At 47.8% G+C, this 8105-nt stretch overlaps 1 non-coding gene across 1 annotated transcript; it reads left to right on the forward strand.

Annotated features, from left to right (window-relative positions):
• The first annotated feature begins 7708 nt into the window (after positions 1–7708).
• On the forward strand, positions 7709–7815 carry LOC115931875 (U6 spliceosomal RNA). Its single transcript, XR_004068302.1, has one exon. It is a non-coding gene; the product is annotated as a U6 spliceosomal RNA (small nuclear RNA).
• Positions 7816–8105: the final 290 nt, after the last annotated feature.

Genomic DNA, 8105 nt, shown 5'->3' on the forward strand with positions numbered 1-8105 from the left:
AGGTAACATCCCTTCTATAACACCAACAAGGTTGAGAAATAGAAGATCACCATCACCCTGGAAGCCCCTCAAAGCCCCTCCCAGCTACCACACTCACTCTCTTCCTCAAAGATAACCACTAATCTGACTCTTAACACCACACATTTGTTTGCCCAGTTCTGAACTTTATATAAATGGAATCAACCACACTGTATGCACTCATTTTTGTCTGGTTTATTTTACACTGTACATAAGTCTACCATAGTCTCTTGTAGGAATATGTCAACTATTTATTTATTCATTCTATTATTGATGTACATTTGTATTGCTTCCAGGGATTTTGGCTGTTATGAATAATGCTGCTATGAACACTTTTGGGTTTGTTTTTTGTGCATTATCTGTGGACATTTCCATTGAGAATATATCTAGGAGTGGATGTTGGCTGCTAGGGTATGCGTATGGTTAGCTCTAGTATACATCATTTTATTTGGCCAGAATCTAGAAAGCCACTTGAAGTGATGTAAGTGTAAACATACCTAAATGGAGAAATTTCCTAAATGTAAACACACGTTCATTCTTCATCAGAACTGATGGAGCAAACACTGTCACAGGCAGGACAACTGAGTATCAGTCACAAAGTTAGTGGAGTGTGATGTCTCACCAACATCACTTTGGAAGCCATCGCCTCCGTGGGGTTCGGGCCTTGGGAAATGAGCCCCACATGAACTTCCTGGCACTCCTGCCAGCTCCTTTCAGTGGAGTCTGGATGAACAAGGCTCATAGCCCTGCCTTGGCTTTGATACAAAGGAAAATATTAGGTGTGTTCAATTTCCCTCTAAGGTCTGGAAATCAATTTACCTTTTTTCTTTCTTTTCCTTTTCTTTTTTTTTTTTAAAGACAAGGTCTGTCACCCAGGCTGGAGTGCAGTGGTGCGTTCTTGGCTCACTGCAGCCTCAACCTCCTGGGCTCAAGTGGTCCTCCCACCTCAGCCTCCTGAGTAGCTGGGACTAGAGGCACATGCCACCACACCTGGCTGAATTTTTTTTTCTTTTTTTAATAGAGGCAGGGTTTCACTATGTTGTCCAGGCTGGTCTCAAACTCCTGGGCTCAAGCGATTCACCTGCCTTGGCCTCCCAAAGTACTGAGATTTACAACTTACTTTCTTTAAAAAACAAAAAAGCCAGGGGTAATTATTAGCACACAATTGCAGGCTGAGTCTCTTAGTTCCTGGAGGACACTTGTCTGCTGCTTTCTGGAGCTTAGTGGTCCTTTACCTCTGGGCAGGGTAAAAACCCCTTGCCTGTGACTGGTTCTTCCTGGTGGCTGTGGGCTCATAATCTACCCCATGTCAGAGTCCATCTCTGACAGGATTTGAAGCCAGGGCACCTGGATTCAGCTCACAATGCTTCTAGTAGGATATTTTCATGGCCCAGGCTAATCTTAATAATCCAGTGTTTGTCCCCAGTGAAACTTTCCAGGGAGTTTCTACATCAGTTTCACTTCATGGTCTCTGAATTGGGTGTCCACTTGGGTTCGGGGAAGACTTTCTATGAAAACAAGGATCCCTTTGGCTTGCTGCCTATCCGTGGAAGTTGAAGCGTTAGTCAGAATTCCGACCTCAGATGCTTTTACACCCTAATGGGCCAGGCTGCAGAGAGGGCTCTATCTTGTTTTCTTTTAACTTTTCTTTAAATTTGGATTCCTTCTGTAGCTGCTTGTTCTCTTCCATGTCTCTAGGGTATTTGTTAGTATACACAAGAAACAGCTTCTTGAATAACGTCCATTATAGCTTCGCATTTAAATGACAATGACTTCCTCCCTCTCCCTCTCCCTTCCCTTCCCCCTTTCCCCCCCTTCCCTCTCCCTTCCCTCTCCCTTCCCTTCCCCCTTCCCCCCTTCCTTCTCCCTTCCCTCTCCCTTCCCTCTCCCTTCCCTCTCCCTTCCCTCCCCCTTCCCTCTCCCTTCCCTCTCCTTTCCTCTCATTTCCTCTCTTTTCCTCTCCTTTCCTTTCCTTTCCTGTCTCACAGGGCTTGCTCTGTTGCCCAGGCTGGAGTACACTGGTGTGATCATAGCTCACAGCAGCCTAGAACTCCTAGGCTCAAGCAATCCTTGAGGCTCAAGCTCAGCCTCCCATGTAACTGGAACTACGGGCACGCACCACCACACCCAGCTATTTAAAAAAAATTTTTTTTTATAGACAGGATGTCTTGCTATGTTGCCCAGGCTAGTATTGAACTCCTGGCCTCAATCTTCCTGCCTCTGCCTCCTAAAGTTCTGGGATTACAAGCATGAGCCACTGCACCTGGCCTGTTTTATTTCTTTTCTACCATACTCTAAGGCTGCAAGTAGAGCAGCTGCAATGCCTGCTTTTAGCATTGGAGAACTTACCATATGCTCCTTACTTTCTGTTTTTGCTTGCTTTGAAAGTTGCCACAACTTTTGACATTGTTATTTGTTAGTAGTAGAGAAGAACTTATATTCTCCAAGCTCAGATGTGGTTCCTGAATTTGGCCCTACTTTTTATGTTTTTATAAACCATTGACATGTACTAAAACTACTTGGGACATGACTTGCGAAAAACTTGTCATTGGTCAAATGGCAAATATTCACTACAAACGTATAGAACAACCAATCACCTACTTGCTTAGCTTTAAAATGGAAAGAAATTATTTTGGATTCTATATTTTGGGATAACTTAACATTTTAAAAGTATTATTTATTGCAGGCTGGGCACAGTGTCTCATGCCTGTAACCCTACCACTTTGGGAGGCTGAGGCAGGCAAATCACTTGAGTTCAGGAGTTCAAGACCAGCCTGGGCAATATGGCAAAACCCCATCTTTACAAAAAATACAAAAATTAGCCAGGTGTGGTGGTGTGTGCCTGTAGTCTCAGCAACTTGGGAGGCTGAGGGAGGATCATTTGAGCCTAGGAGACGAAGGCTATAGTGAGCTGAGATTGTGCCACCGCACTCCAGCCTGGGCGATAGAACGGGACCCTGTCTCAAAAAAAGAGTATTGTTTATTGATTGCATAAGATGCAATACAATGAATACAAATCACTCAGCATTAGGAGGCTAATTAGGCAATATGAGGGGGAATGGCTTTATCAAGAGACCAACCAGGTCAATTTTCTCAGATTTTAGGTCAGTTTCAGGATACGTTTGGGATGATCCCTATATGGGTGACTTAGGTAGCTTTTTGATTGTTGTTACCAGTTTTCATTCATTCATGTTTTTTAAATAGCTGTATTGAGATAGAATTCACATATTTTATAATTCACCCATTTAAAGTATACAATTCAATGGTTTTTAGTATATTCACTGATACATGCAATCACCACCACAATCAATTTTAAAACATGTCATCACTTCAAAAGAGAAACCTCATGTCTGCTAGCCCTCAGTCCTCTATTCCCCCACCCTACCCTAAGCAATCACAAGTCTACTTATCTAGGCTGGGCGCGGTGGCTCATGCCTGTAATCCTGGCACTTTGGGAGGCCGAGGTGGGCAGATCATCTGAGGTCAGGAGTTTGAGACCAGCCTGGCCAACAGGGTTAGTGAAACCCTGTCTCTACTAAAAATACAAAAACTAGCCGAGCGTGGTGGTGGACACCTATAATCCTAGCTACTCAGCATCCAGGTCCCCAGGGCTCTGTGGGTGGCATCCGGGAGAGGTGGCCTTGCCAGAGGATGCTCAGGGAGAAGCAGGGACCCCACAGCTATGTAGTAGCCTGAGGGATGTCCCCAGAGGTGGAACAAGAGCATGTCTCCAGGTAAATGAGCATTCCCCAAGTAAGCGTTAGTGTCACTGTTCTGTCCTCAATGCCACCCACCGTCCCCCCCAATCAGTGGGCTGGAAAGGACAGGTCTGGAGCCAGAGAGGGGGTTTGTGGTTACAGCCTCTCCCCACAGCAGGCCTGGGTGAGGGCCTCCCGGCCTGGGGCCTGGGGGTAGGGGTGCTGTCCCTCCTGCCACAGCCCTTGCAAAGTTGGCCCCTTTCACCTGACAACTCTGGAGGCAGGCCTGAGCAGGTGGAGCGGTAGCTGAGGTGGGGCAGGTGTCAGTTGCTGCAGGCGGCTCTGGGGAACAGTATTGGGTATTCCTTCTTCCACAGAGCTGAGTGTGGTTGATTCCACCTAGGATGGCCATGCAGCCTCATCACACCAGAAGGGGTGGTTGGATATTTAGTGTTGAGCTGCCCAGGGACATGAGAGTGGGGGTGGCCACACATTCAAAAGCTGAGGTGCCCTGGGGAAAAACAAACAAACAACTCACTAATCCACTTAAAATCCTGAGCTAGGCCAGGTGCAGTGGCTCATGGCTATAATCCCAGCACTTTGGGAGGCCAAGGCGGGTGGATCACTTGAGGTCAGGAGTTTGAGACCAGCCTGGCCAACATGGAGAAACCCTGTCTCTATTAAAAATACAAAAATTAGCCAGGTGTGGCGCATGCCTGTAATACCAGGTACTTGGGAGGCTGAGGCAGGAGAATCACTTGAACTCGGGAGGTGAAAGTTGCAGTGAGCCGAGATTGCACCACTGCACTCTAGCCTGGGCAACAGAGTGAGACTCTGTCTCAAAAACACCAAACTAAAGCAAAACCCTGAGCTGAAACTAACACAGACTTACATTTCAAACAGTACGGACATGGCACGGGGCCAGCTTCACCAGGCCATATGCACAGTCTGTTTGCCTGGGCCGGCTTGGCCCTGAGGTTTTCAGGTTGGTGACTATCCTGAGAACTGGCTGAGTACATCCTAAGACTTGCCTGGAAAGACCTGGCTGGGGACACAGACCGCCTGAGAGTCGGCCCCAGGGCCCTCCTCCCCAAGGGATGACCCAGCCCATTTGCTTTTCTGAGTCAATTTTCCTGTGACCGTCCCTTTTCCCTCTGCTCTGGGGGTGCAGCAGCCGTCCTTCTCTCTTCACAGCTGCCATCAGCCTCTGGTCTCTTGGGGACAGCTCTGCTCCACACCCAGAGCTGTCTGAGGAAGAGGTTTGTGGCCCTTGCCCCCACTGCCTTCTGTCCTGGACCCAGATGCATCAGGCAGAACCATGTGCAATGCTGATATGTGACCAGCTTGACCTATAAAAATGACTTTCCCATAGGTCAATTTGGATACAGTCTTTTTTCTTTTCTTTCTTATTTTTATTTTTTATTTATTTATTTATTTATTTATTTATTTATTTATTTATTTATTTATTTATTTTTATGAGACAGTGTCTTGCTCTGCCGCCCAGGCTGGCGTGCAGTGGTGTGATCCTGGCTCATTGCAATTTCTGCCTCCCAGGTTCAAGCAATTCTCCTGCCTCAGCCCCCCAAGTAGCTGAGACTACAGGCGCATACCACCACACTTGACTAATTTTTGTATTTTTTGTAGAGACAGGGTTTTGCCATGTTGCCCAGGCTGGTCTCGATTTCCTGAGCTCAAGTGATCCACCTGACTCAGCCTTCCAAAGTGCTGGGATTATAGGAGTGAGCCGCCACGCCTGGCCTGTATATAGTCCTTTTTATTTGAAATATCTTCCTACTAATTGTGATAGGAAAATAAACAGAAAGAAACAAAAATTAAAATAGTGGGCACATAGACTCTCTAGAGATGGTAAAGCATAGTTTTTTCTGTCTGGGCCTGCCTTTCCTGGGGCCTTTTATTAATAGAGAACTTTGTGGCTGGGCATGGTGGCTCATGCCTGTAATCCCAGCACTTTGGGAGGCGGAGGCGGGCAGATCACCTGAGGTCAGGAGTTCAAGACCAGCCTGGACAACATGGTGAAACCCCATCTCTACTAAAAATACAAAAATTAGCTGGGCATGATGGCGCACACCTGTAATCTCAGTTACTTCAGAGGTTGAGGCAGGAAAATCACTTGAACCTGAGAAACAGAGGTTTCAGTGAGCCGAGACTACGCCACTGCACTCCAGCCTGGGCGACACAGCAAGGCTCCGTCTCAAAAAAAAAAAAAAAAATTAGGGAACTTTGGGGATGTCTCCCAAGGCTACCACGCCTTCCAACTTGGCTGGACCAGATGGCTTCCCAGGGACAGCAGGCGGGCCAGGCCCAGGCTCGTAGAATCCCCATCTTGGGGCTCAGTCTCTGGTTCCCCTCTTCTGGTCTCTCCTGGCTGTGCTTTCACTCTGCAGCTCTCTCTTGGCCCTGCCCTGCCTCTCTCCGCCTTCCCCATGAACGCCCCCAAGGAGTCCCACGGCTCAGGCTTCCTGCCTGACCTTGCGGTCACTTCCTCACTGTGTCCTGGAGGCTCCTGGGTCCAGCCCCCACCCCTGGACCATTGCTCTCTGTCCTGAGTGTTTTGCCCACAGTATTTTTCTGGCCAGGCTGATAAGTCCAGAAAAGTTCAGTTTCCTTACCTGCGCTGTGGCTTTCTCTTGAAGTCAGGTGTCTTACACGGCAGGGGCCAACCTTGGAAGCCTGGCTGACTTGACTTGCTGCCTCTTGTCTTTCTCCTGTTCCCGAGCCCCCGCAGAGGCCGTCTCTATTTTAGGCATTAGTCCCTGCTGGCCTTGCTCTGATACCCAGTCCAGGTTGCACATTGCTTAGGGCCCTGCACTAGCAGAGGACAGAGGACAGCTGGCCACCCCCCCTGAAACCTGCCTCCTCAGGGTCACTCTCCATCTCTCCTCAGGTGCCTGCCCCCTACCCAGGGACCCACATCAATGGGCCCCATCAGAATTTCCATCCAGGGCCCTCACAGGGAATCTGGTTAGAGATCAGAGGGGCTGCCAGGCAGAATAGGGGCACAGCCCATGCTGAGCTGTCCTGAGATAAGGGGTGGCTTCTGCCTGGGCAGCGGCCACTGCCCTGGGCCTCTCCTGACTGCCACGAGCCTGGACAGCAGGAGTTGTCCTTGCACCCCTGTGGGTCCCCAGAATGCTTGCAGACTTCACAGCCTGTACCCTGCCACTGGGCCAACAGTGACCAACCTGGCCAAACATCCCGTGGACCCCTCTTTCCATATGCCCTCCTTTGTCACTGGCTGCTTGTTCATTGAACCACTTGAGTCATTCACTAAGAATGCATTGAATACCTACTATGTGCCAGGTACCATTCTAGGCCTTAGGGACATAGTGGTGAATAGGGCAGGTGACCCTCCCCCCAACCCCCAGGGCTCAAAGTCTAGTGGGAACACAAGTAATGAAACCAATGATCCTCTAAGTGGGATCTGTGTACTGGGGCCTAGCCATGGCTGTGTTACCAGCCTGGGATGAGGTGGCCAGGAGTTGAGAGAAATGTTGAGAAACTTCTATAGGAATTTGACAGGGAAAGTTTTTGTTTATTGAGTCTAGTTTAAAAAAAAATCAGGTTTCTATTGTTTGTCTTTTTTTAATTTTATTTTTCTAGCAATTCTTTTTTTTTTGTTTGTTTTTGAGATGGAGTCTCACTGTCGCCCAGACTGGAGTGCAGTGGCGTGATCTCGGCTTCCTCTGCTGCTATGAGGCGAAGCCAAGACAGGCCAACAAGCAGGGGCAGGGTCCTATCAGCAGCAGCAGCTGGGGGTAAGTGTCTGAGGGATTCTCAGAGGAAGTGTTCACGTGCAGTAAAAGATGCCCAGGTTTGGGGTGAGCCCAGAGCGGACATGTATGGTTTGCACATCCTTCCTTTTTCTGGTCGCAAAGCAAAAGGCAGATGCATCCTGACTCCACTGGGGTACTCAGTTGTCCCATTCAGAAGGACATCATGATAAAGCAACATCTCACCAACAGTCCAAGCCCCTGCTCATTTCAGCTGCATGTATACTACAACTGGAATGATACAGAGAGGATTAGCATGGCTCCTGTGAAAGGATGACACACAAATTCATGAAGCACTCCACATTAAAAAAAAAAAAGTCCAATCCTGAGACAGGTTTTTAAGAGCAGCTTTCTTGCAAAGGTTTAGCATGCAAACGACTTTTAAAGAAACTTTTTATGCCTTGGACACTTACTGACTGAGATAAGATGCTGCCAAGATGGAATTCTCTTTATGGAAGGATTTCCTCAAAGATAGTATGTTGTGCAACCAGAAAAGAAAAGCTAAAGCACGGAAAAGGGAATTTGAACTCATAATTTTTCTGAGAAATAAGAGTAGGGTCTGATTCACAGATACGTTGGTTTATCTGGCCTTCTATCA

Source organism: Gorilla gorilla, chromosome 22, assembly GCF_029281585.2.
Source record: "Gorilla gorilla gorilla isolate KB3781 chromosome 22, NHGRI_mGorGor1-v2.1_pri, whole genome shotgun sequence".
In the NCBI taxonomy this organism is placed as follows: Eukaryota; Metazoa; Chordata; class Mammalia; order Primates; family Hominidae; genus Gorilla; species Gorilla gorilla.